This window comes from Protopterus annectens, chromosome 6.part0, assembly GCF_019279795.1.
Source record: "Protopterus annectens isolate FY-2018-M chromosome 6.part0, PAN1.0, whole genome shotgun sequence".
NCBI lineage: Eukaryota > Metazoa > Chordata > Ceratodontiformes > Protopteridae > Protopterus > Protopterus annectens.
The window spans coordinates 692744641-692772218 of NC_056737.1; the positions used below are offsets into that span (position 1 = coordinate 692744641).

Consider the following 27578-nt stretch of genomic DNA (forward strand, 5'->3'; position numbering starts at 1 on the left):
CATGAGTTCAACATACAAAACATCACCGTGTATGGAAAATGCATTCTAATGAGAGTTCTGGGACATATAAAATATTGCGTAAACGAGTACATTGCAGATAGCCATTAAAATGATTACAGTACAGCTTTCTCCTAAGAAATGTCTGTTAAATATGGCAAAATATTCAAGTTACGCTTCAAGGAAAGGATGCAAGGTTATTTGGATTACTGTATACATGAAAATGAACAAAAATGACTCAGTCTAGTGCCAGTCTGCATGTTCTTTGCAATGCAAGTTCATTTCTCTATTAAAAGTGCTCAGGGACATTTAAGTGTTTCTGCACAGGACCTCTGAGATCTTTTGCAAAGCTATCTGAGTTTCAGATACAGCAATTCATTTTCAAGCAAAAACAAGAGATTTAACAAAAAAAGTGTAACCTTTTATTTTGAGGTACTTAGTATATTCCAAAAGAAATAAGCAGCAGTTAAGTTATCAGTCTTGACATCCTTTTGAGTGCACTTACACGTGTGAGTGTGTCGAAGCATAACTTTTATTTTGAATAGATGGTAATTTGCAGACAGCAATAAAAACACAGCAGCAGCACAGTATTTTTTAAACAATGTAAATTAATAGATTATACACTTTAAACATTTCATTTCTAAAGTTTTTAGACTATAACTTTAAACTACTAAAAACTGCAATTAAATAAAAGCAAACTAGCTGAAACATGGCCAGGATATAATCTTTACTTCAGCGTACGAAGAATACAGACTACAAGGTAAGTGCTTTTACAACATGTTGTTGCTTCTTCAGATCAAACACAATTTCATTATAACATTCTTAAACAGTTAAGAAGCATCCAATCATGTTCAAAAAAATTTTTTTGCATAAATCATATTTTTATTAATTCAACTAAACCAATCATTTACAACTTTACTAAAGATCATGCTATCAAAATCTCTAACATCCCAACCAATCAGTGATGAGACTAACATGTAAAATGATTGGGTATAACATTTTACTGACATTACTTTAATGATCGTTACCTTACCAGTGTAATATAACGTTCTGTTGTGATAGTCAAAAATTAAACACATGTAGTAAATGTTAAATATTGACATCAGAACATATATTACAGATCAGCTTCAATTCCGATTTTGTATTGTTAATATGCCACCTATTTGGTGAGCATTTTTGCTTTGCATTTTTTATTTTTTTATAATATTTAGATTTTAATGAAGTAAAGAAGTCAATAAAATACGAGTGAACAATACAAAAATCTAAATATCAGAAGTATCAGGATTAGGATTTTGTGATTACTGGGCTAGAGAGCTTCTACTCTGATTGGAGGTTAGGCTCACATGGATAACCAATGAATACTTAGATTCACACCAGGTACACCAATTGCTGATGTATTGTTTCATTGGTTTTAGAGGGTGGTTCTTGAATTTAATTTGCTGGCATTCGTTATACTGATCAGTTGTAGTAGAGCATTCCATATGTTAAGCTTATATTTCGGCATTTTTAATATGAAGAAGCTGATCTGCACGTGTTTAATTTTTGACTATGACAACGGAACGTTATATTACACTGGTAAGGTAACAATCAATAAAGTAATGTCAGTAAAATGTTATATCCAATCATCTTACATGTTAGTCTCATCACTGATTGGTTAGGATGTTTATTCTGAGATTTTGACAGGATGATCTTTAGTCGAGTTGTAAAGGATTGGTTTAGTTCATTTAATACGAATATGACTTGTGCAAAAATGTTTGTTTTTGAACATGATTGGATGCTTAACTATTTAAGAATGTTATAATTAAAATTTGTTTGATGGTCTGAAGAAGCAACGGCATGTTGCAAAAGCGCTTACCTTGTACTCTGCATTGTTCATACGCTGAGGTAAAGATTACACCCTGGCCGTGTTTTGGCTCGTTTATTTTTATTTTATTGCAGTTTGTGTTTTTATCAGAAAAAAATGTCATTCATCTCAGCTGCTGGTACATTTTTATTAATGTTTACTAAACAAAACTGCCTTATTGTACTGCTGCTCTATGTTAGTGCAAAACTGACTATGATGTTACAGCAGCCCAAATTTGCTTGGAATGTTCAGCAATGATGGACCAAAAGGAAGGGCCATAATTAAACTGCCAGTGGTCTGGTCTCACATTCCAGGAGGAGGGCCTCACTGGCCTATGGCATAAGATACAGGTAGACAACTCACAAGGCTAATCCAGCCACATACTCCAAGTTTTCCAGCATGCATGTGAAAGTAAAGGTAGATGTTCGAGTGTATTTACTGTTGCAGTCATTACAATTGGGTTATCCTGCTGGCAGGCTACCCGCAGTCGGCCTGAATTCCAAAGTCTAGGTCCGGCGTCAGTTGCTGTCGCCTCCTCCCTGACATCAGTGCGCCAGGGGTATAAAAGATGCAGCCAACGCCATTTTCTTTAGTTTTTCTTGCCCCAGATGTCAGGTGCCCCCAAAAGGTTAGGCTAAAAATAGGTCAATAAGCATACATGCACTAAGTAACAATTTTCCTTCATCTACAAGCAAATACACCACATGGGTTGTATAGAAATAGAGTACAGATAAGGTCCAGCAAAGATAAGGGGGATGGTGGGTGGGTAACCTGGACTGCAACAGTGAATACACTCGAACATCTACATTTATGGTACGTACACAACTGTGCTATGTTCATCGTGTTTCACTGTTGCAGTCATTACAATTCAGTTGAATCCCAAAGCTAAGGTTGGGTGGCTGGAACTAAACAGAATTAGGAGCGGCTATGAGGCCCTGCACAACTGCAGTGGCAAAGCCTGCCCTGAATTTGGAGTAGAGAGGTAAGTGGTAGTGCTTTGTAAAATATGCACTGAACTCCAGGTTGCAGCCTCTAAAATGTCTTCGGTTGGTACTCCTCTGAGGAAGGCTGCTGAAGTGGCTGCTGCTCTGGTTGAATGTGGCCTAATGCCCTTAAGTACAGATTTGCCATGTTGAGAATAGCATAGACGAATGCAGTGACCTATCCACTTTGAGATAGTCTGCTTTGAGATAGCCTTTCCTTGCGATCCTGCAGCATAAGCGTTGGTTCTGTCCAATTAGAAGCGCAGCTGTCTATGTCCAAAGAATGCAGAAGTTTCTCACTCTTATTCTGTAGGTTTGGATAAAAGGTAGGTAAAGGAATAGTCTGGTTGATGGCCACACTGGACACTACCTTAGGCATAAAAGTGGGTTTTGTCCTTAGAGAAACCCTATCTGGATGGAAAAGTTCCACAGCCATGAGTGCCTGTAGCTCTGAGACTCATCTTGCAGAGGTTATTGCTAGGAGCAGAGCTGCTTTCCATGATAAAAATTTTATATCAGCTGTAGCAGCCAGCTTAAAAAGGAGGCAGAGTGAGTTTTTCCAAGACATAATTGAGGTCCCATGCAGGCATTGGTGATCTCCTTGGGAGCCGTAAGTTTTTGGCTCCTCTGAGGTACTGCCTTAATAAAGGATGAGAAAAAAGAGGTGGCTCTGTATTGTGCTGAGCTGATATGGCAGAAGCATGAATCTTAATTGATGAAAAGGATAGGCCTTTGTCCAGCATCTCAGTTAAGTATTGCAAAATCTGAGGGATATTTGGTACAATCATGTCAATTCCTTGTGTCTGGTTCCAAGCACAGAATCTCTTCCACTTTTCTGCATAAGATTTTCTGGTACTAGGCCTCCTGGCCTCCAAGATAACATCCATCACCGCTTTAGAGTGAGGTGTGTTTTAAGAAATTACATTATCTGCCATGCTGCCAGATTTAAGGTCCTGAATTGGCTGTGCAGGATCTGATTGTTTTGTTGGGTCAGTAAGTGAGGAATTTGAGGTAATACCCATGCTGGGCATTGAGTCAAGTTCCTTAGGATTGGGTATCAGTGCTGGCGGAGCCAGTCTGGGGCAATCAGTATCATTTTAGGCTTCTCTTGTCTGACCTTTAGGAGTACCTTGGGGAGGAGAGGCAGTGGGGGAAAGGCGTATACTGTTAAGTTTTTCCAGCTGAAAGATAGAGCATCCACTTTCCATGTTTGCTTGTGATAAGTCCTTGTGCAGAATTCTCTGTAGTTGGCAGTTGTGAGGGGAGGCAAATAGATCTACGTCCGGGCATCCCCAATTCCTTGTTACCATGTTGAAGACTTGTAGATCCAATTTCCACTTGTGGGGATCCATGAGGTTTCTGCTTAGTTCGTCTGCCAGAGTATTTATCTTTCCTGGCAGGAATTGTACTTGCAGATGTACTTGGTAAGTCAATGATGTGTCCCACAAAGTCATGGCTAGTCTGCAAAGGGGGTAGGAATGTGTGCCTCCCTGCTTGTTTATGTACCACATGACTGTAGTATTGTCCGTCTTTATCAGTTGTTGTCCTGGATGCAGTAGATCCTTGAAGGCTGTCAGGGCATACTGAACAGCTAGCATCTCTTTTTGATTGATATGTAGATGCATTTGGATTGCAGACCATGAGCCCTGAACACATTTTCCTGCCATGTGGGCCCCCCAGGCGTAATCTGATGCATCTGTTGTCAATGTTTGCCTGGCTGGGGGTATGGTGAGTGGTTGTCCCTTGTTGTGGTGACAGGCCTTTGCCCACCATCGAAACTCCTGTTGAAGGCAGGGAATGAGTGTAATTATTGTTTCCAGGCTGTGGCAATGTTGAGTCCAAACACTTTTTAGATACCATTGAAGTTTCCTCATATGCAGTCTTGCATATGGAATTAGCAGAATGTAGGATGCCATGAAGCCCAAAGCCTGCAGAATTTTTCTTGCAGTTAACTAGGTGTTTGTTGCCAACCTTTTGAAATAAATAGCCAGTTGCCTTTGTCTGGCATGAGATAAGCCATCTGGGCAGTTGTATTTAAGCTTGCACCCAGGAATATTATCTCTTGAGAGGGTACAAGTTTTGATTTCTTTTCATTTACTGTGTACCCTAGGCATGTTAATAATCTTTTTACAAATGCCAGATGCTGTTGTAGTATGTCCTTGTTCTCTGCTTGAATAAGGCAGTTGTCCAAGTAAGGATATATGTGTATTCCTCTTTGTCTGCAAAATGCAATTACTGGTGCCGGGTATTTTGTGAAGACCCTGGGTGCAGTAGATAAGCCAAAGGGCAGTGCAGAGAATTGGTAGTGCATTGAGCCAGCTATGAATCTGAGGTATCTTCTGCATGATTGTCTGATTGGGACATGCAGGTAAGCCTCTTTTAGGTCTAAAGTTACAAGCCAAGCCTTCTTGCCCAGCATGGGCAGAAGCTGCTGCAAAGTCAACATTTTGAATTTTGGAATATCCAGGTATGTGTTTAGAATTGATAGGTCCAGTATTGACCTCCAGGCTTTGTCCTTTCTGGGAACCAAGAAAAGTCTTGAGTAAAATCCTTGTCCCTGCTCTTGCTGTGGTACTTGCTGAATGGCCCCCATGTCCATGAGGAATGTAACTTGTTTTTGTGCCTCTGCCCATTGATTTTTTGGCAGGTCTGGCATACCGTTTGGCCTTGGCAGGGTGTGAAAGTGGAACCTGTAACCTTGTGACACTATGTTCAAGACCCATTTCTCCTGGGTGATTAGGTGCCAGTTTTGAGAAAAAAGTGCTAGTTTTCCCCCTAAAGGAGCTGCCAGTAAACACGTGCTTGGCGCTGGCAGGGGGAAGTCATTGGGACTGCTTTCTGTATGGCTGTGACTTGTCTTCTCTGCTTTTGGAAGTAGAAGCACCCCATTGTTTAGACCTGTAATGAGCTTTGGGGCTGGGATCTGCCTCTAGGACGTCTGTATCTGCCTCTTTGTGGCCTGTCTGACACTGGAAAGGACCAATTCTTTGTAGGCCAGTGTCTGCTAAATCTTGGAGGCTGTACCTGTAAGAAATCCTTGACTGTCTGCATAGATTTGGCTTCATCCTCCATTTTCTTCAACACCTCTTCTGCTTTAACACCAAACAAAGTATCATTGCTGTAATGGAGCATCTAGTAATTTTGCTTTAACATGATCATACAGATTCTGTTCCTTTAACCAAGCATGCCTCCTAATGACAGAACCCGTAACAGCGGCTCTGCAGGAGGCCTCCAAAGAATCAAAACCACATTGTAAAGTATGCTTTCCAACTTGTTCAGCTGCATGCAATAAATCCTGCATTTCTTTATTTTCTGCACATTCAGAATTTGTCGACATTTTCTGTTTAAGCAGTGACATTATGTATTGCTGATATTTAAGCATATGAAACTGACAATTTAAAGCCCTTATAGCCAAGGTAGCTGAAGTGTAAATCTTTTTACCCCATCTGTCCAGTGCCCTGGAATCTGTCAGAGGGGGTAGAGTTTTTTTGCAGTGGAAGCCTTGACCCCCTTGGGACCCTGAGAAATAGTTTCTGGGTCAGCAGCAGGGTTTTTAAAAAGAAATTTGTGGGAGTCTGGAACCCTGTCTGGCTTAACAGGAGCTGGAGGTAAGGAGTCTGGAGTCAGACTGGACTCCGAAAATACATCATCCACAATGTCTAGCACAGGTGGGATAGCAATGGGCCTGTGCTGAGGCAGTAAAAGAAAGTCTCTGAGCCTTTTCTTAGATTCTGAATAATCTTGGCTCTCCCAGTGGAAATGCTCCCTCATGGTATGCAGTGTTCCCCCAAAATAATAATCCTCAGGAGAAGAAGCTGAGGGGATAGATTCTTCAGCATCAGAATCCTCATAAGGAGGAAGAGAGTATTGCTGATCAGAAGAGGAATCAGATGAAATGGAAACCTGATCTGAAGATTCATATTCTATCTCTTGCCTAGGCCTCTTGTCAGGATGGGGATGAGAACCCCTGATCAAAGTAATCAGGTCTTCGGCCATTTTTAGCATCTGTTTTTTAGGGATGGAAGCCTGTCCATGGGGCTGCTGTACTTGTTTCTTTGTCTTTAAAGTTGCTTTAGTTTTTGCCTTTGAAGCTGAAGTCGTTTTAACATATAATTGTGTAGGTCTGAAAACACCCTCAGAAGCCGATGCCTGCTCAGCTGCTCCAGACCCATCTGAGGGAATGGTTTCCGAAGGTCCAATACCTTGAGTTTCTATAGGCCTGGTTGACTCCACGTGGGAATCGGTATCGGCCTGTGGCTCTAAAGTAGCGGTCGTCAGGGGCTGCGAAAGTGCCTCACTGAGAACCGGCGACGGCGACTGGCCTAGAAGTCGTCTCATCGTCGGTTTTGGACTTCACATGCCCGTCCTTTTCTTTGCGTTTTTTGTAAACTCCTGTAGTCGGCTGTTCCGATGGCATTACATAATTAAGTCGTCTGCCAAAGTAATGAAATGCAAAGTCGAACCGACGCTTAATATTGCGTTGGTTAAATCTAGCACAAAACAGGCAACTAGCAACATCGTGGTCAGGGCCTAGGCAAGGAATACAGTAAGAATGAAAATCCTTATGATGTATTTGCTTCCCACAAGAAATACAACTATTAACTTTCTGACATCGGTCTGGAGCAAGAAAAAAGTTTCCCCAACGGGGTACTTCGCTTTTAATGAAGACTTTGGATCTGAAATTCGAACTTGAAAATCTCAGGAGTCGGCCGACCAGCACTTGCAAACTGCTTTTGCTTCAGGCGCCGCATGGCAAGAAAGACTGGCGAAAATGGCGTCGGCTGCATCTTTTATACTCCTGGCGCACTGACGTCAGGGAGGAGGCGACCGCAACCAACGCCGGACCTAGACTTTGGAATTCAGGCCGACTGCGGGTAGCCTGCCAGCAGGATAACCCAACTGTAATGACTGCAACAGTGAAACACGATGAACATCTGCATAACAGTGCAAGTTGGTGCACACTGGCTAGTACATACAAATACCACAGGCACTCTTCAGCCATGAATGATAGCCTCTCCATAGCCTACTTCACAACATAAATACAGGTGTCAGCTACATGAGGAAGAGTTTAAGTGGCACACACAGACTGGTTTTAGAGACATCATGGTACAGAAAGTAGATTAGGCAGTCAGTAAGATACGACATGTAGTGGGGAATAATAAGGAGTAAAGGTAATATCACACTTCACAGTATTGTCAGTTCTGAGTTTAAGGCCTATCAAAATGGCTTGGGAAGACAAGCTGAAGTGAGGAGCTCAACATTACTTTTCTTGGGTGGAGGGGCATTGATGTCACTTCTATAGCTACTGATTCCCACAACAGCCAAGAAGTCATGCAGGCAAACAGATTTACAAAGGGGACTGAGGGGGAGCGATGATTACAGATCACCCATTTTGTGGTAATGCAAAGAAGCGGTTTTGTACCCTGTCAGCAAAACTGCATACTAACCAACACCTCAAGAATAAAGAGGTATCCACAATACTGTAATGACAGTACTGGATACACCATGCTATACATCTCCAAACAGGGCTTCTCTTTTTTTCAGGACTTTACTTATTGACTCAAAGACACTTGTGTACACAAGGATAAGAGTTAAACAAGAGAAAAACATCAACAGCAAGCCAAGAAAGAGAACTCTACAAATAAGCAAGCATTAATACCCAATGGGGGCTCAATTAGCCAAAACAGAATTGCCTTGAAGTATTCTGAAGTCAGATACTGCATGAAAGTGACCTAATGGTCTCTTAGCAGACAGGTATTGGGATAGAATACCCAATATGGAGAACATTATAAACTAGAGAAACTATAGTTGTGTGAACAACTCAACATAATGGTAGACATTCAAATATTGGAGTCATTCCTGCAGTACAAATCCTTACTCATGAGAAGTGGCCAAAGATAAACCATCCACCCTCCTGTTTGGATTTACACAACTTTGTGGATGTCCAGTGAGATCAGCTCCTCCTCCAGCCTAAGCCACCAGTCTGATGCCTGCATAAACGGGACAGCATTTCAGTTCTTCTTTTTGTGCCCCCCCCCCTCCAGCTGACAATCAACTCTACACAAGCTCCTCTCCTCACTCACCAGATCTACAGGACACACCTTAACCCCAACTGGGCTCAACATGTCATATGTCTGGGGCCAGTCAGTTAGGTGATAAAGATTGCTGGTGCACCTTGCAACATCCTTGCCAACTCCATAATGCAGTCCTCAGGAGGTGCACACACACTAACACACCTACAAACTCCTATCTAAGTGGGTCACTGCTTATAAAGCACACAGCTTGCCAGGCTCGTATGCTGCTTATTGCAGCAAGCCTAAGTTGCCTCCCTTCTCCCAGGATGGGCCAGTTGACATTGACCACTCACTGCCACCCACCAACTGAGCCCCAACCAGTGTCCATGCTACTAATCAAACACAAGTCATGTGGGTAAAAGTAAGGGCTTTATCCCTCTGTGCCATGGAGCAATCTTTCTGGCCAAAAGTAGCATGTCTTGTTCAGAGGCTTGCACTGCCTCTGTTCCTCAGTCTGTAAAGCCACAAGGACTTACAAAGATTAAAGTAATAGTGCTTTATTATTGGAAGAACCCATGTCAGACCATAAAGGTTTACAAAAGGGACATTATCCCAATATTCCCTGTTGCTTCACATACATATCCCTATAACAAGGGCCATTCTCATACACATCTTTACAGCAAGAACCACTTGTTACCCCTCCTGGGTTCACAGCTCTTACCAAGCTTATTGCAAATAGGCTATAAAAGAAGCTAAGCCACATTGTCTAATAATGGCTTAAGGTTTATAATGTTTTCCATCAAGTATATTACCACACATATCCTGAAAATTTGCAGTCATCAGTACAATCATCCAGACTGGTTCTAAAGGTTGCCACTGAAGTACTCTGCTTGATACATACAGAAAGCCTACAGCAAAAACAGAAAATACTTTGGGTAAGTTACCTGCCAAGGTGGTATTACTGGATCCATGTTGTTTCACTGATGTTCCAAACCACATATAGTCGAGAGAACATGATCGAAGTTATGGAAGTCTGAACAGTTTGTGCTGAGACTGCAGTACAGTGAGGATCGGGGAATTTGCCCTTTCCCCACTGTAATGCAATGCTGAAGGTGATGTATATAATTAGCAGGGGGAGACCGTGCAGGGGGGGGGGGGGGCTTGTCCCCTTACAGAAAAACAGTTTTGGTTATTGTTGTTTTTGACATTCCATAACATCATATAGTTTGTGCCATTTTTAATTTCTCCAAGTCTTTTGGGTTTCTAATACCATGACGGTAATGGACCCCATTCCTAAGTCAAAGTACGGTTAAAGATCATGAAATTAGTATTGTTTCACTCTTTGATGTTAGCCAAAAGTGCTCTTTGCAGCACCCGCAATGTGCCCAGTAAGGACTCCTCCTGCAGTTGGTACGGTGTTACATGAATTGGTAACATATCTAAATAAGATTGTAAATTCTTTTTTATAAGACCAGTTGCTCCTACTACTATTGGAACTGTCTGGGTATCTTTCTTCCACATGGCTCTCATTTCTTCCTGCAAATCAAGATATTTTATGACTTTGCCTCTCTCTGTACGCAAGACACTGTAGTCACTAGGTGTGGCGATTTCAATGATCAATGCTACTTTTGTCTTCTTTTCTTGGACCACTATATCTGTTTTTTTAGCATTATCTTTTGAACTGTTGGTAATGGATGATCCCATGTGATATAACATTTTCTATGATTCTTTGGGGCTCATGTTTTCCAGTGTTTTTCAGCCATTTTGATACCATAACGTTTGCACAATCTCCAGTGCAATAGTTTCGCCACATTATTATGCCTTTCAGTATACAGTCCCTCTGCCATTAGTGCGTCGCAACCAGCAACAAGGTGACTGTTTCAAATTGTTTCGAATTTGGTTTTACAAAACCTACATGTGCGTGTTTCTCCCACATGTTCAATGGACTTTGTAAACCAGTGTGTACGTAGCCCACTATCTTGGGCTGCCAATATTAACCCTTCATTTCTTGATGTGAATTCACCTCTCCTTAACAATTCCTGCATTTGTTCTTGATCAACATGAGGCTCTTCCAGAAGTTTTCTATACCTGCAACTATATTTATGATTTTTTCCACATTTCTTGCCTTCTCATCTGGTCTTTCACCTTATATTCTTTTTGTTTTTTTAGCACATACAGTTGCTGCCTAGTTTTTATCTACTTCTGGTTTGACTTCCATTCCTGCTTGACGTCAATAAGCTTCTGCTAAATTAAGAGACGTCATCTTAGATTTATTCTTCTCATGTTTCAAATCTTTCACTACATTTGGATCTTGTGAGGTTAGTAGATGTGTGGAGACCATGATTGCAGATCTATAGATGTAATCAATTTTAAGGAGGCCTATCCCACCTTCGGAACGGGGAATATATAATCTTGGTATACACTGATTTTTATAAATCATTTGGTGAGCAAGAAGCATCCTTCTTGTTTTAATATCCAGTCTATCCAACATTTTTTGGGGTCAGTCAATCATTCCAAAACTATAACTTAGGACAGAACAGCAAATTGATCTATAGCTTGGATCTTGTTCCTAGATGTTAATGTGGTTTTCAGGATTAATTTAAGTCTTCTAAAATACTCCTTACTGAGTTTTATTCGCATTTGTTCATGTTTTATTGCTGATCCTTCATCAATTCCCAAGTATTTATACACTCCCTCTTGCTCAAGTTCTTTTATATCACACTTTTGTGCCAAACTGATGTTTTCCTGGTACTGCAGTTTTCCTTTTTTAAAGGTTTCTTTTGCACATTTATCAAAACAAAATTACATTCAGATATCTAAAAAAGTTTTGACAACCTGCAGCTGTGCTTTCAGTTCCTCATCTGATGAGCTATACAGTTTTAAATCATCGACAGAGAAGATAAGTCATTAGGCTTTGTTGTTTTTTTTAAGAGCCAAACTGTAGCCATAGCCTAAGCTGTTAAGTAAACAGCTTAATGGATTAATGGCAAGACAGAATAGCAACGGTGACAAAAAATCATCCTGGACTATCCCCCTTTGAATTTTTATCCCTGGGATAATAATCTGTCCTTTATCATGGCTTAATTGCAAAGTAGTCTGCCACTGCTTCGTGGTTACTGTAATGTAGTCAGTGTAGGGTGTATCTTATACATTTTTAAGCACTCTTTTATCCATGAATGTGGGATACTATCAAATGCTTTTTTGTAGTCAATCCATGCCATAGATTCTTCCCCTTCTTACAGTTCTCCACTATAACTTTAAAAACAAATGATCCTTAGTTCCATAGGACTTTCTTTTATTGCCCTTTTGTTCTATTGCCATAATTGAGTTTTCTTCTAAATGACTATAAACTCTGTCGGCGTCAATTCCTGTGCATAGTTTATGCGTCATTGGAAGACAAGTTACTGGTCTATAATTTTTAGGGTAGCTTGGAGGTTCACTCTTAAGAGCATTGCTTTTCCTGCTGTTAACCAGTGTGGTGTGTGTTCAGGGTGCGCATATAAACAGTTCTTACTCATGGCTAAATCCTCGTGTAAAGAAGTTAATACTTTAAGCCAAAAGTTAGGTACTGCATCTGAGCCTGGGGTTTTCCAGTTAGAGGCTTTTCTCAACTTTGTTTCAATCTCTGTTATTTCATCCCATTTCATACTGTGTACATTTAAACTTCTTATTCTTTCTTTTACTTCTATCCATTTAGCATCTTGGTTATGTTCTACAGGATCTTCATAGATACTTCTCCAAAATGCATCTACTTCCTCTTTTTTTTGGTGGTCTTTCAATTTCTTTTACCTTATTTCCCAATTCTCTACAAGACTTTTTTGGGTCATCAATAAATTGCTTATTTTGTGCTTATCCCTTATATTCATCTTTGTATCTTCCAAGTCTTTCTCTGCCTGTTTTGAAATTTTTACTTTATCTCCAATAGTACATAACAGATCCTGATCTGTTCTAACACTGCGCATTGCTTTTATCGCATCTATCTTTTAGTATTTTTGTTGATCTATTTCCTCCTCTATAATCTTCTAACAATGACACTTTCTTGTCTTAGCTGCTTTAAAGTTTTGTCTAATTGATATTTCCATTATGGTATTCGCTTTTGCCCCCTCTTTTCCCTCACTACCCTGTGCTCCTGTGGTAGAACTTAATCAGTTATTAATTTAGCAGCACGGTAATATATTCTGTTTACTTCCGTTATATCGCATGGATCTCTATAGACAGTCCTAATTACAGTGTTCATTTGTTTTAGAAAGCTTCTGACTTTTGAAGTTTTATTAACCTTCTGCAGTCTATTTCTCTCATTGATCTTGATATATCTGTCTATCAAGCAATTCTTCTCTTAATTCATTTTCTTCCATACTGAAGGCACATCCTTTGTTTTCTGTTTCCTGCGGGCATTCTATGGAAAGTTCTACAGCATCTTCCTGTGGCACATTCTCTTCAATATCATCCTATGTCATCTGTTGTTCTGCCATATGGGAACTCACTGGCCTATCGCTCCTCAACATTGACTGCATCAGTTTCCACAGTTTCCTGTTCCTTTCCTTGCTGTCTAGCTTCAAATTAACCTTTATACTGGGTTCCTGTGAAAGGCTCCAAAATATCTTGATATGGAACCTGACCAATTGCTCCTGTTCCACTGGTTTCCCCTTAATTTGGATATACATTGCCCTATCCTGTTGTGGTGCTTTCTGTATTTGATTTACTATACTGAATCCTTCTCTTTGCAGCTGTTCCATAACCTCAATTTCTATTTCTTTGACTTCTACATTACTAATCTCTTTCTACTTTTCCTCTTAGTCTTCTATTTTTTTGTATTGTAAAGTTTTCCATATCCGGATTCATTTCCCTATATTTTCCTTCAAATATCTTTGGTGCTGCTCTTTTTGTATTGGTTAGTTTTGATTTCTCCCTTGCATAAATAGTACACCATATTAAATCTCTTTTCTTTTCCCCTGTCCATATTTCTTCTTCACATGTCTCCTGATAATCTTGTTTTTCCTTATTTTGGGGACTCACTCCATCATGCTGTGATGTAGTCTGTTTTAGACCTTCTACATTAAATCCTTCACTTCGCAGACACTCCATAACTTCAACCTCTATTTCTTTAACTTCTGCTTTACTAAGTCTTTTCTACATTACATCTTTGTGCTATTAATCTTTTTGTGAAATTTTCTGTATCGGGATGCCTTTGCCTGTATTTCTCTTCAAATATCTTTGAGACTGTCTTCTCTATATTAGTTAACTTGGCTTTCTCATTTACATAAATATTGCACCATATCAAAACTCTCTTTCCCATGTCCATATTTCCTTTTTATATTTTTCAAATATCTCTAGGTTTTGTTTATATTTTCTCACTTCCTCAGATGATGCTTTTTCCAAAGAGATCAAAATTTCTTGATCTATATACTGTTCTTCAAAACTCTGTTGCATTAATGAATGCAAATTTTTATTTGAAGCTTCGGACAGTGTTTCCTAAGTATTTTTCTTTCCTCTAATTTCTTTCTTAATCGTTTTGTATAGCTTGTGTCTGGAAAGTCTGGGCTTCTAACATAATAGTAACAATACACAATTTCTTTCTTATCCTCAACAGCCCACTCTATCATCACGTGTAGTTTGATGTTTTGGAATGTCAATGAAACAGTGTGGATCTGGTATTATTAATGTGGCTGGATATGGTACAAGTCCCTAGAAAAGGTACTTACTTTGGTTCTATATCAGTATGTCTACAGACAAAACATTTCTAAAAGCTAAACATCAGGCCAATAACACCAACCATCAAAGGAATGTACAAATCAGTTTTCTTTGAATGCTGTCATATATTCTGTCCAAGTCTAGGAATGCCTAATTGAACTCTTTCCCCATTTTCTAGCTTCTTACCTACTACATGTGTCACTGCAAACATTTGGTTAGCTCTGCTGCATCCTGATATAAAACTGAACTGCTCATATCCCATCTTACTTTGTACTACTGTGCATCACCTTCTCCAAAACGTTCATGCAGTGTGACAGGAGTTTAATTACCTCTATAATGTCCACAGATGTGAACAACTCCTTTGTTCTTGTAAACTGGCACTAGGATGCTTACATTCTAGACCTCTGGGATATGCCTCTCATACTACTGAGTACCAGAGTCTAAGTCACTCAACATCTCCATCACAACTGCAATGACCTCATCTGAACTTGTTGCTTTCCCTGTCTTCATTTTTCTGAGCACTGTTCTGACTTCTTTCATCATAGGCTGTGTCTGGGGCAGTACAGCTTCTGTGGGCCTTTTTTCATTCAGAATCATATGCAAGTACTCTCTTCTATCTTCCTTAGATACCCTGTGAGCTGGTGAGAAGGTTGTTGCAGGGATCCCCATGTGAAGTTTGTCTGAGTATTGTACTCAATCTTTCTCCATGCGACATGATAGTTTCATTGTGTCAACTGCCAAGTTATTTTCCCAGAACTGGTAGAGTGCCTCTGATGTCTTCTTTGGTATTGCAACAGCACTCTCTTAGCATCTTTGCTAGACAACCAGTATTCCTTCTTAGCTCGGTCAGTCTTTTCTATCTCCCACTTTTCCCTACACTCCTCCTTTCATTTGACGTCCTGGATTTCTGCATTCCAACATCAGTTATCCTTAAGTGTATATATTTCCATACCTGGCTTTGTTGCATATCTGTTCTATAGTCCTTGCACATGCTGCTTTCAGGCACTGTCATTCTTCAACTACACATACTTCCTCCTCTTCAGAGACCAAACCTGCAAGGGCAAGCCAGTAAATGGCTACAAAAATCATTCCTGCTTTGTGTTATTTTGCTTTATGAAAGGAAATGGAGGGCATAAATAAACCAGGCACTTTTGTCATGGTTCCATCCCATCATCATCCCAATCTTCAATGACAGCCCTAAGGCTAAGAAAGAAAAATTCTTGTACCTCACGTTAGATAAAAACAAAAGTCATTCATCTTAGGGTGGCTCTATCTCAGAAATTGTTTACTTGCAAAGTTTTAGTTTAAAGACCACTCATACGGAAGCAGAAGACACTTGCTGAGTTTGCCAGCTAAGACACTAGACTTCTTGGAATATCTAATGCTACAAGAGGTTGTGGTTCACAGCCCAGTCTCACAACTTGATGGCTTTACTGCAAAAGGAAAAGCAGGTTTCTTCTTTTTTGTTGATTTTACCACATCAACAGTATATTGTCAGATCACTTTGCCAGTCAGCCTTTGGGTAAGGACTAGCATTCTTTTAGCACCAAAAGGACTTCTCTGAGCTCCAGAACACTCAAGCAACTAAGCTTTTCTCCAGGTCCAAAGGCCCAGTGCCATATTGCCCTCCTCCACCACAGGGCATACACATCCATGACAACTGACTATGATGGCTAAGGTTTCTGGAAAGCACTGCCAACTGCAAGACTGGATGAGGTTAGGAACTTTTATAACCACTCATCCCTGCAGTGTGTTATGGTAATTCTTTAAGTGGCTGCTCATGTTGCAACACTGCAGCAAACAGCCTACTGCAGAAGTCTCATATGTAGTCAAAAAAAGGCAGCATGAACTACACACTGCTGCGGCAAACCAGAAAGAACTAAGGTGTTGCCAAACGTAAGGTCACAGACTAGTCTGAATCCAGAAATATTTTGCAATCCAGAGTATGCAAGACGTATCCCAAAACACAATGCTGTCCACATGGGATAGTTCTGACAGACAAACTGATAGCAATTCCCAGCTGACTGAAGAGTCATCAGTAAACTGTCTAGTTTACTTAATAGATCCATGGAAGATTCACATAGAACCCAATTATCTAAATAAGGGGATACTGGTGCTCTGTAGTCTATGGTGAGCAGTATCTAATGAAAGCACCACAGATGTACAGACACTGAAGGGTGGGCATCTGAAATGGAAATGACTGCATCCCACAAGAAAGTGCAAGCATCTACTGGAATCTGCAGTCATACTGATGTGGAGACTGGCATACTGGAGGCCTAAAGAGCACATGCAAGTCATTTAGATAAATAAGGGAGGGCTGACTGCACAAAAACCATCAAGAAACTCAAGTTTATCACAAATTAATTTAGGGAAAGATCCAGTACTGGCTTGATGTCGTTTGCCTTCACTGACATGGAAAAAGAATCTGGAGCAGTGCCCTACTTTTTAAAATATCTTTATTAAATCATGACATTTGAAGAAGCAACATGGACTTGTATATGTCTACAGATAAAAACTGTAATTAAGGGTTTCTACTGTTATGATCATACAGTATATACAACACGAGGATTATGACTGGGTCGCTGATCATAACAGGCGTACTATGCATTCGAGACATGGATGCCAAGAAATTAACATTGAGAGCGAAGGATGGGGTGCTTAAAATTTGCCAAGATCAGGCTTTGCACTACAGAATCACTTAACTCATTTGTCTTTTTCTGGATATCAGAGTGTAATCACCATATTCTATGCGCTACATACATTAACAATTTTCATGCACTCCAACTTTCCATAGATTGTTCAACTGCATCCTTCCCTTAAACCACATTCTTCCTCCTGAACATGATTCTGCATATATTAATCCCACAAATTTCACTTACCTCTATGCTATTTGCTCCTTCCTTTTTCAAAATATAAAAGCAATGTCTTTTGGCTTTTCCCAGTTAGGGGTCACCACAGCGGATCACCAGTCCACAGATTGATACACCACTTACAGTTTTTATTTCCTTGACAATATCCAAAACTTCTTGTACATTGGGGTATATATTTTGAGTTCCATTTTCTAGTAACTGCCCTTCCAGCAGTCAACACCATTAGACATAGAAAGGCCTTAGTACCTCTAGATTATTCTTTTGAGAACTGGACCCAATCTCTTGAATCAAAGTTGAAACTTGAACTGCTTTTTGCCGAACAGCTGCATAATTCTTCCAGGACAGTTTTTGCTTCACCTTTTCTGGATGATTTCCTTCCAGATTTTCCAGATTTATTCTTTGCTGGCATCCAGGCAGTGTATTTACTAGCCAGTAACTGAATTTTACCAAAAAGGAAAAAAAATAAAAAAATCAGTGGCACTCCTTTTTCTCAGTTTCTCTTTTCACACTGGGAGAGGTGAAATTATTCTGTTGATTAGTATGCAGTCATCTTAAGCAATAAACTATCAAACCTTGTCTGACTCTAACATTAGTGTGATTAAATGTTCCACAAATACTGCCATGTTTGCCTTTTCTTAGTTCTCACATTCCTCTGTTAAACACATTTCCATAAAATTGCCAAAATATCTCCAGCACATTTATTTAGTTATTTTTCTTGTCAATGGCTCACTCAAAGAGCTGTCAAAGTTGTTGTGCTTAATGCATTTGTGCTGGACTTCCAAACAGTCTGTTCCTGGAGACTACCTTGTTGATTTTCTTCCTCTGACCTTGTCATAATTAAATCTTCCATAAATATTTCCATTTGTGCTCTTTCTTGATTTCTATATTCCTCTGCCTTAAACAAATGGTCATAAAATTCCCCAAAATATCTCTTAATACTGATACAATATTTCTGGTTATTTTTCTTGTCATACACTCCCAAAGTCTGGCAGCAACCTTTTCTGATTTCCATTGCCAAGTTATTGTGCTAAAAGTCTTTGTGCAATGAAGTTATCAAAAATAGTTCTTTAACACCAACCTTTATAAACTCATTAATATTACCCAAATACCTTATTTTCCCTTAGCATTCTGCAGTTGTTTCTTGTTCCGTCGTATTCTGCAATACGTTAACCCTTTTCACCCCATCTAAATAATTCCATTACTTCTCCATGTCTTTCACGTCTATTTTCAAATTCCATTTTATCCCACTCACTAGCTATTCTTTAAGGAATTTTTTTTCTATCTAATAACTCACTAATAATTTCCACTAACCATTCCTTAAATGCATCCCATTTTAAAAGTAAATAGGAAAGGGCCAGTGTCTCATTTTCACTTCAATACACTAAGTAAATTCATCTTAGTTTTCACTAGAGAAAACTATCAAACATTCTTGGATATGTGAAACCTTTCAATTAATTACACATACTCCTGTGAAATCTAAATTCTAGGTCCAGCCCAACTGATGTACTTTGGAGAATAAAACAAATTCTGTATGGAATTCCAAGATGGCTGCACATGGAATAACAGTTTAATTCTAGCTCTCCCAGTGTGAAAGCAAACTCAGCAGAGAAGGCCAGTAGACCTGTGTTTATGGATAAACTTCAGTAACAGGCTAAGTGCACTGCCTGGGATGCCAGGAAAAAATACAGAGGACCTGGAAAAAAATCAGCTACAAAAAGTGAGGAAGAAACATTGGGGAATTCTGCAGCTGTTCAGCAAAAATCTATGCAATTTCCAGACATGATTTCCAGTAACCTACAGGAAGATAAAAAGACAAGTGCGCACAGACCAGGTTAAAATAAATGAAACACTAATGTAGTATACCAATACAAACAACAAAAGGTTGGAAAAAATAGAAGCTTTAAACAGATACTCAGGTGAGGTGCTAAAGCCGCAAAACTCAGAGGTCAAAATGAAGAAAAAGGCTGGCTGAATATGAGACTACTCAGGAAGAGATGCTTAAAAAATAATAGAATTAGATGGCAGAGCATGTAGGGAAAACTCAAGATTTTCAGCTATACTCAAGTAGCTGAAAGGAACAGACTGCATTAATTTTATGAAAGCACAAATAAGCAACTGGACTGGTATTCCAGAGCAGCAGCAGTTAGTTGAAAGGGTGCTGCATCATGTGTATGCTCAAAACCTGGCTATAAGAAAGCAACCTAGACCTTGCAATCCTACCAGCAGAAGGAGTTGATTCTGAAAGAATTGTGGCTGAAGGACAGAGTACTAAAAGTGGGAGACCGCAGTGATTGTGGAGAATGATTCCTCATTGTACACCAGACAGAAGAGCAAATTTATTCCACTATTCAGGGAATGTCGAGATGCAGGTGTGAGATTCAAACTGCTGTACCCAGCTGTCTTCAAGGTATTCTTCCCTGTTAGGACAAAATCATTTTTGATGAAGTACATCTCCTAAGGAAGAAATATAAAAGTTTGTCCAACAAAATGTAAGCTGTGAAACAGGAGATTCTGCTTCATGTTCTTCTAGTAATAAAGACCAGAGAGAGACTGTACTTGGGAAACCAATGTTTCAACAGAAAATGTTGGACAGAAGGAAGGGAGCATGAGAGTTGACTAGAAGAATCAAAAATATGTTGGAAATGAAGCAGAGATAGGATTTGGGAGATGGAGATGAACAGGAAATAAAACCAGTAGCAATGTGGGTTTACAATGCAATAATTATATTTGTGAAATATGGCAGAAGAAAATCTGGAAATATTGGACTTTTTCAGAATTTGTTGGACTTGTGTGGGACTCTAATGTTCAGAAAAGTGCTTTGGGGAGGGAAAGAGTAGGGAGAAAGTTAACTAAGACCTGTTTTCTTAAATAGTACTATTTTTGTGGTGTGTGGCTCTCTTTACAAACTATAAAGTAAAGTTTTCTCAGTAATTTTTTTAAGTGCAATATGGATTACAAACAGGTGCTGCTGCTTTTATTCTTTTCTTTCTCCCTTCTCTCTTTTTTCTTGTTCAGTTTTACTGAGGTACTTCGGTGTAAAATAAAAAGCCTGGTTAAGTATAACAAGAGAAAAATGTATGTGCTTTTCTCATTCTTGCATAGGGGAATGACTGGATTAAGAACCTTAGATTGATTTGGCAGCATGTTTTACGAAAGAGCAAGTAAATGATAAAGAATAATGAATATTATGAGGCTTTTTTTCTAACAAATACAAGTTTGCTTAATAGCAATTCTGCAGCTGGTCATGTTTCCATGGAAACAATCTGATAAAGAGAAATTGGCTGTCTGGTTCTCATGCCTCCATGGAGACAATCTGATAAAGTGAAACTGGCTACAGTCTGGTGGAGTGATTGGCTGAGGAAAAAAATAGATAAAAGAAATTGGCTAGGACATAATGCTCTCTGAAGGCATTCAGGGGGTTTCCTAGCTGACAGAGCTATAAAGCTAAGAAAAAAACAATGCACTTAGTAAGAGGCATAGGCTGCACTATGCGTTTTAGCATGTATAACCTTTCTTTTAGGTTACTGAAGAGTGGATGTCAATTTGGGACTTTTGTTCCTATTAGGAAGGTAAAACTTCAATATTTGAAGATGTACATAATTTTGTTTGTTAGTATTAAGTTAATAGGTTTTATGGTGTATTGGGGGTGTGTTTGCTTTTTGTTTGAGGTCTTTCAATAAAACAAAGTTTTGTAAAATGTGACATAGGCTCAAATGGATATGACAAAACTGTATCAAACAGTGTATATGCATGTAACAAAAGCTGGAACTAGACATTTAACAAAAAAAGTGCTATACATAAAAGGTGGGAATAACTTTTTAATGCAATGATGCTTTCTATAATGTCTTTCATAAAAGGTGGGAATAACTTTTTAATGCAATGATGCTTTCTATAATGTCTTTAAATGCCAATGCTCTCACAGATAAAAAAAAGTAGTGAACGCGTTGAAAATGTAGAGTGCAAATAGCTATGTTACAGGAGACACGCTTAGAAAGAACTGAACATGTGAACTTGATAAAGAAAGGCTTTCAGGATAGTTATTCTGCAGAATACCTGGGACAAAGGAAAAGGAGTACTTATAATAATTGCAAGAGGAGCTCCAATACTGACAGAAGAGGATAAAAAAAAAGATAATGGCAGATTTGTGGTGCTAAGGGGCTACTGGCACGGGAGGAGAAATACACTGGCATGTATTTACATTCTACCTACAGCTGCTATAATGAAGCTTAAGAACATTCTGGGAGAAATAATCAGTTTTCAGCAAGGAACACTACTTATAGGTGGGGAGTGGAATGTGATTTGCAGTGATGATGTGTCTGGGGGCCCAGAAGGGAAAATATAACAGAGAAGGGTGGATTTTTGAAAAAAATTATGAAAATATTTGGCACGGAAGAAATCAGTAATACGAGTTCAGAGTGAATTTACATATTATTCCCCAAGATATAAAAACTGGGTAGGATAGACAGAATTTACATTTCACAAGAACATGTGCATTTAATTGAAGGTCTTGATATTTACCCAGTAGCTATTCAAGATCATGCTCCAATAATAACTAAAATAAAAATACGGGGTAATGAAATAAAAATGAGACACTGGCGCTTTCTCTCAACTGTTGAAAAGAAAGGAATTTAAATAATGGGTAGTGGAGATTATTCAGGAGCTATTAGAAAGCATAGCAATGTCTTCTGAAAATATAGCTAGGGAGTGGGATACAATTAAGGTGGAGTTTAAAATAGGGTGGAAATAAAAGAAAGGGAGCTATGGTTAAGTAACAAAAATTATTTAGAGGGACTGACAAATGTTAAAATATTGCAGAATAGGGGGAATCTCACAGAACAAAAAGAGCATCAACTGCATAATGTTAAGCAGAAAATAAGTGATTACCTTGGTAATATGCACAAGTTTAGAAGGACTGCTGTTAAGCAACTGTTTTTTAGTAACACTATAGCACAAAAACTTTTAGCACAACGACTCCGGGAACAGAAAGTTGAAAGGAATGTCATCAAGCTTAGGGAGCCTATAGTAAGAAAGATAGCGGTATTAGAAACATTTCGGAAATTCTATGAAAGTCTGTATAAAGCAGAGAAATATGGATATCAAGAAAAGATACAAATGGAAATGTTTGTGGAAGAATTAAATAAGCCAAGGTTGGAGACGGATTAGGCTCAATTACTAAAGGTTAGGATAGGAGGAGAGGAGATAAAAATTGTGATGTATAGCCAATCTACAGGAAAGTCCCGAAGAATACATGGTATTCCTGTGGAAGTTTCGAAGCTAGGACGGAAGAAACTGATAAAGATCTGGAAGGTTTTGTTTAATGGTATTTTAAGAGAAGAGGGACTAACATCCTGGAAGAAAGCAGTAGTAGCTGTAATACCTAAAGAGGGTAAAGATCCATCAGACCCAGCTCATACAAGCCCATTTCAATACTAAACCATGATTACAACATTTTCATGTCTATAATGGCTAAAAGAATGATAAAAGTAATGCCAAAATTGATAGCTATGGATCAATGCGGTTTTGTGGAGAGGATGCAAACATTTGACATTACCAGAACACTGATGATCCAGAGCGAAGCAGAATGCAAGAAAATACTACTGTTGTTGGTGGGTCTTGATGTAGAGCAAGCATTTGACAGAGTAAGCTGGGACTTTATCAGCAGGGCAATGGAAGCATTTGCATTTCCTGAAAAAAATTACAAGGTTGATTAGGAGGATATATGAGGGATTGGAGGCGAAAATTAAAGTGGATGGGGTCCTTTCTGATCATTTCTGCATGAGCAGAGGAACCAGGCAGTGGGGTGTCCTCTTTCCCCTTTGTTATTTGCATTGCATTTAGAACCACTGGCAAAGAAAATAAGGGATTCAGAGAAATTCAAGGATATAACTGGTATGGCGGTCAAGAAAAGCTGGCTCTATTTACAGCTGTTATTTTATACCTGACAAAACCATAAAAAGACATTACAATGTTGTGGAACATTTTGAGACAGTTTCAAATCTTTTCGGGATGCAAAATTAATGAAGCTAAAATAAAGGCAATGGTGGTAAATTATGTACACACACACGAACTGGTTCAGCAATATCCAAATTTATGGGAACATGATAAAACTAAGTATTTAGGAGTATGGATTAAAAATGATTTTGGTGTGGCAGATAAGGATATGTGGGAAGAGACTAAATGAAAGAGAATACAAAAACTGAGAAAATGGAAGCTTTGTTATATGGATACGGATAGTGAGATACAAGCAGCCAAAAATATTTTTAAGTCCCTATAGTCTTATACACAGGTTGGGCATATTTTTTTATCAACCAGAGGAGAAGTTGTGGATAGCAATTAATAAAGAGCTAAAGGACTATCTGGGAGAAGAAGATGGCAAGAGTCAAGTGGGATAAGCCGATTCTTCCAGAAGAACAGGGCGGACTGGGATTACCCAATTTGAAGGGATATTTCAGAGCAACTCAGTTAAGGCTCTTATACATAGCACAAGCAGAAAACTATAATTGAAAATGGAAAGGGATGATACTGAAATAGGGGGGGGAAGCTCATAAAGCAAGAAGAGACTGGGATTTTGGATGCAGGCCTTAAAGGAGAATAATAACAATCATACAGAATATTATATCCACAAAGTAGCAGAAAGTATTCTACGAGCTAAGCCAACTTGGGAATGGAGAAAGGAGATTCTGCCGATAGGGATGACTGCAATTAGGGATATAGCCAGTAGGCAAGAGGGGGCTGGAATTTATTGGAGAAAACTGGCAAAGGAACCAAAGTACTGGGAGAAAATAACTAGAGGGTGAAAGATGACAGAATGGGAAGATCCCAAGAATTTATTTGGACAAGTTACAAATTGCCTTCCTATCAAGGATTGATATCAGACTATAGGCAAAGAGAAAGAAAGAGGGAGGGTCTTAAATGAAAGACCAGCACTGGTAGAGTTTTTAGTAGAATCTAGAACAGAAGCTGCCATTAAAAAATGAATAATTAGTACAGCGTATAAAATATTGCATGATAACTGTAAGAATCAAACAGAGGAAGTTAGAACAAATTGGGAAGAGACTGGATAAGCAATTCACAAAGAAACAATGGGAGGATATATGTAGGTCTCCCAAATATGCAAGAAAATCTAGAGGATTTGGGATTTTTGCTTGAAAATGTTTTCATAGATGTTTTTATACTCAAGTAGACTCCAGAGAATTGTTCCTCAGGTAGACGGTAAATGCTGGTGGTGTGACAGGAAGAAAGAGGTAATTAGGAACATATTTTCTGGGACAGCAGTGAGTTGGTGGGCTTCAGGGATTCCCTGTGGGATGCACTGTCAGAGATGCTGGGTGAGCAGACGGGTGTGACGAGGGAGTTTATTTTTCTGAGCTATGATCCAGAATCAGAACTGCCTGCATATGGTAAGGCCTTGCTGTCTCTATTTATAGTGGCTGCCCAAAAAACAATTACTAGAAAATGGAAATCAAAATCTAAACCAACTATATTAGTAGTAGTGACTTTTGTAAGAGATAAAACAATTGGAACTGAGTTCTTTAGGAAAAGGTAAGAGCAAACTACATAGGAAAAAATGAGAACTGTGCGAACAATACACACAGGGGAAGAATGAAATTTAAAAGAAGGAAGGACTTAACTGAGCCATGTAATGCTTGACTGAAAATGACTAGGTAGACAAGAGATGTATGATGTTTGCAACTGGGAGTGTACCAGTATAGTCTGGGATGTAAAATGCTTGCAACTAGGATTGTGCTGGTGTGATTTGTTTTCATTTATATAGATGTATGATTACGTGTATTGTAAGTAATGGTTTAATAAAGATGTTTCTTGTTTAAAAAAAAAAGGGGGCAGAAATTGAATAATTTATTTAATGTTGCTTAGGTTATATGATATATAGCAATATATGTGAAGCATAATCTGCTAATTTTAACTTGTTGATAGTTTGATTAGTTTTATATAAATGTAAATCTGCGTTATCACAAGTGATAATTCAATATAGGTGTTTAATAAAGAAAAACAATTCTGTCCGATTTCCTAGTAATGAATTCAAATCTTTCATTCCAAATATTCTACATTCCATCAGAATTATATCCTCTTTTGTTATATATTTCCATTCTAGGTCCCCTGATAAATTCTCTTGCAAATCAAGTTCCAGTCCATACCCATAAATAATATTCCCTCCTAAAAGCAAATTTCTCCCAGGTTTTAAACTCCATAATAGCAGCTTTTGGAAGAATATAAATACATGCCAGTATAATCTTCCTCCCTTGCCAACAGCCCTTTACTGTCACAAATTTACCATAGCCTTTTTCTTCTTATCATTATTGGAGCCTCTGGTAATCAGCATTACTACTCCTCTTCCCCCTTTCTCTGATATGCTGCTGAATCTCCATCATGAAAGCTTCTGTTAAATTCACATGCTCATTTCTATCCAAATTTGTCTCTTGAATATTGCTACTTGCACTCTACTTTCTTAATGCTCTCTTTTTGTCTATAGTTGCAAAACCATTTATATTCTATAACAAGGACAAAGTAGCTATTATGACAAAGTTATTACTCCCATCTATTATACATGACAGTTGTTTGGAATGGGTATTTGTCCATCTTTTAGCTTATAGGGGCATACTGTTTGGCACACTGATCTTTTAAGCAGTTGCTTCTTCGCATCTCCATCTGAACCCATGTCACATTTTTCATGACTTTTTGTTTCAACTGCTTTATTCAAGATTTTGATAAAATATTCAAAATATCTCCAATACCTCTAAAGGACCTTTGGTTAGTTTTCGTGTCACTGGCTCCCCCAAACCTGGATACAATTCTTTCTAATTTCTGTCACCCAGTCATTGAGCTAGAGACTTTGCACTCTAGAGTTGTTATAAAAAATAGTTGCTTAACAGCAACTTTTCTAAACTCGCGTATAATATCCAATTACCCAAATACTCCCCACCCCCCACACTATTTTCCCTTTAGACATTTGCATTTGATCTTTTTCTGGGAGTTTCCCCTTTTGCTGCAATACATTAATCTTCAACAACCATTCTAAATAATTCTTATTACTTCATTCTCATACATTTCTCTCTTATTTCTAACATTTTTAAACTTCATTTTCATTTTATCCTACTCACAAGCTATCTTCCAAAGCAATTTCTGTCTTCCCTAACAATTCTCAAATAATATCCACCACCTAGTCATTAAATTCCTGTCTATTTCACAGATAAGTAAAAAAAAGTGCCAGGTGTTTCATTTTTACATCATTACCCTGTATCCATACCTTCATTTTTATTGGTGCATGATTTGATATAGTTATTGGTTGGATCTTAATTAAAGTACTATAGCCACCTAGCTGGCAACTACATTTGTAATAACTGCATTCCCACAGTTTCAGTTTTCTATTTATTTTCATTGAACTGTCAGCCAGTACTACTTTAAAAAATTTATGATAATCTACCTTGTACATTTCACTCAGAACACTTTCAAACTCTGATGATTAACTGTCTACATGTACAGGTTATTTGTCTCCAATTAGGTGCTAATGGAATAGAACAGCTAGTATATTTGTAAATGCAAGAGACAACTACTTTCTCACATTTTTCATCATCTGTTTTTCAAGGCTATTTTCTTAAAAAAATGTCTAACTCAAACAGAGGACATTATTCCAGACATTCACCTCGATAAGTGAGAACATACAGTTGTACAAGTAAAGTTACCATAACTATATAAGTCTGACTAGGTTACTGCTGCAGTAGCCTAAGTTATATGTTACTTATATTGCCAAGCATCGTATGTCTGGCAAGGTTCAAAAGGCTTGGAGCACCTTCCATTCATCCCATACACCCAAAACAGCTTGAGGGCGATCCAATACAAAAGCAGACACAGACACCAAATATTAGAGCTACTTACCCCCAGAACAAGGGAGGCTAGAACCCTGCTAAGAAAAAAAAATACTAGGAGAAGAGAATAATCCCACCTGGCATTAAACAACAAAGGTGGTTGGAGAGAGGGTGTCTGCAATGCATAATTGATCTACTGAACATATCCTGCTATGGTAAATTAACTTGTACAACTGTACTATGTTCATTAGATAACTGTTATAGTAACCTATGCTATATGGGATAAATCCCAAAGCTTGGAAAGAAAGGAAGGTGGAAATGATGACTGTTTAGAAGCCCCTGTAGAATGATTGTAG

The 27578-nt window shown here is 38.6% G+C and overlaps 1 protein-coding gene across 1 annotated transcript in view; it reads right to left on the reverse strand.

The window, feature by feature from the left end:
- BRF1 (BRF1 RNA polymerase III transcription initiation factor subunit) overlaps positions 1-27578 on the reverse strand; it is a 2040227-nt gene that overhangs the window by 1721045 nt on the left and 291604 nt on the right. The gene's annotated exons all lie outside the window — the stretch shown is intronic.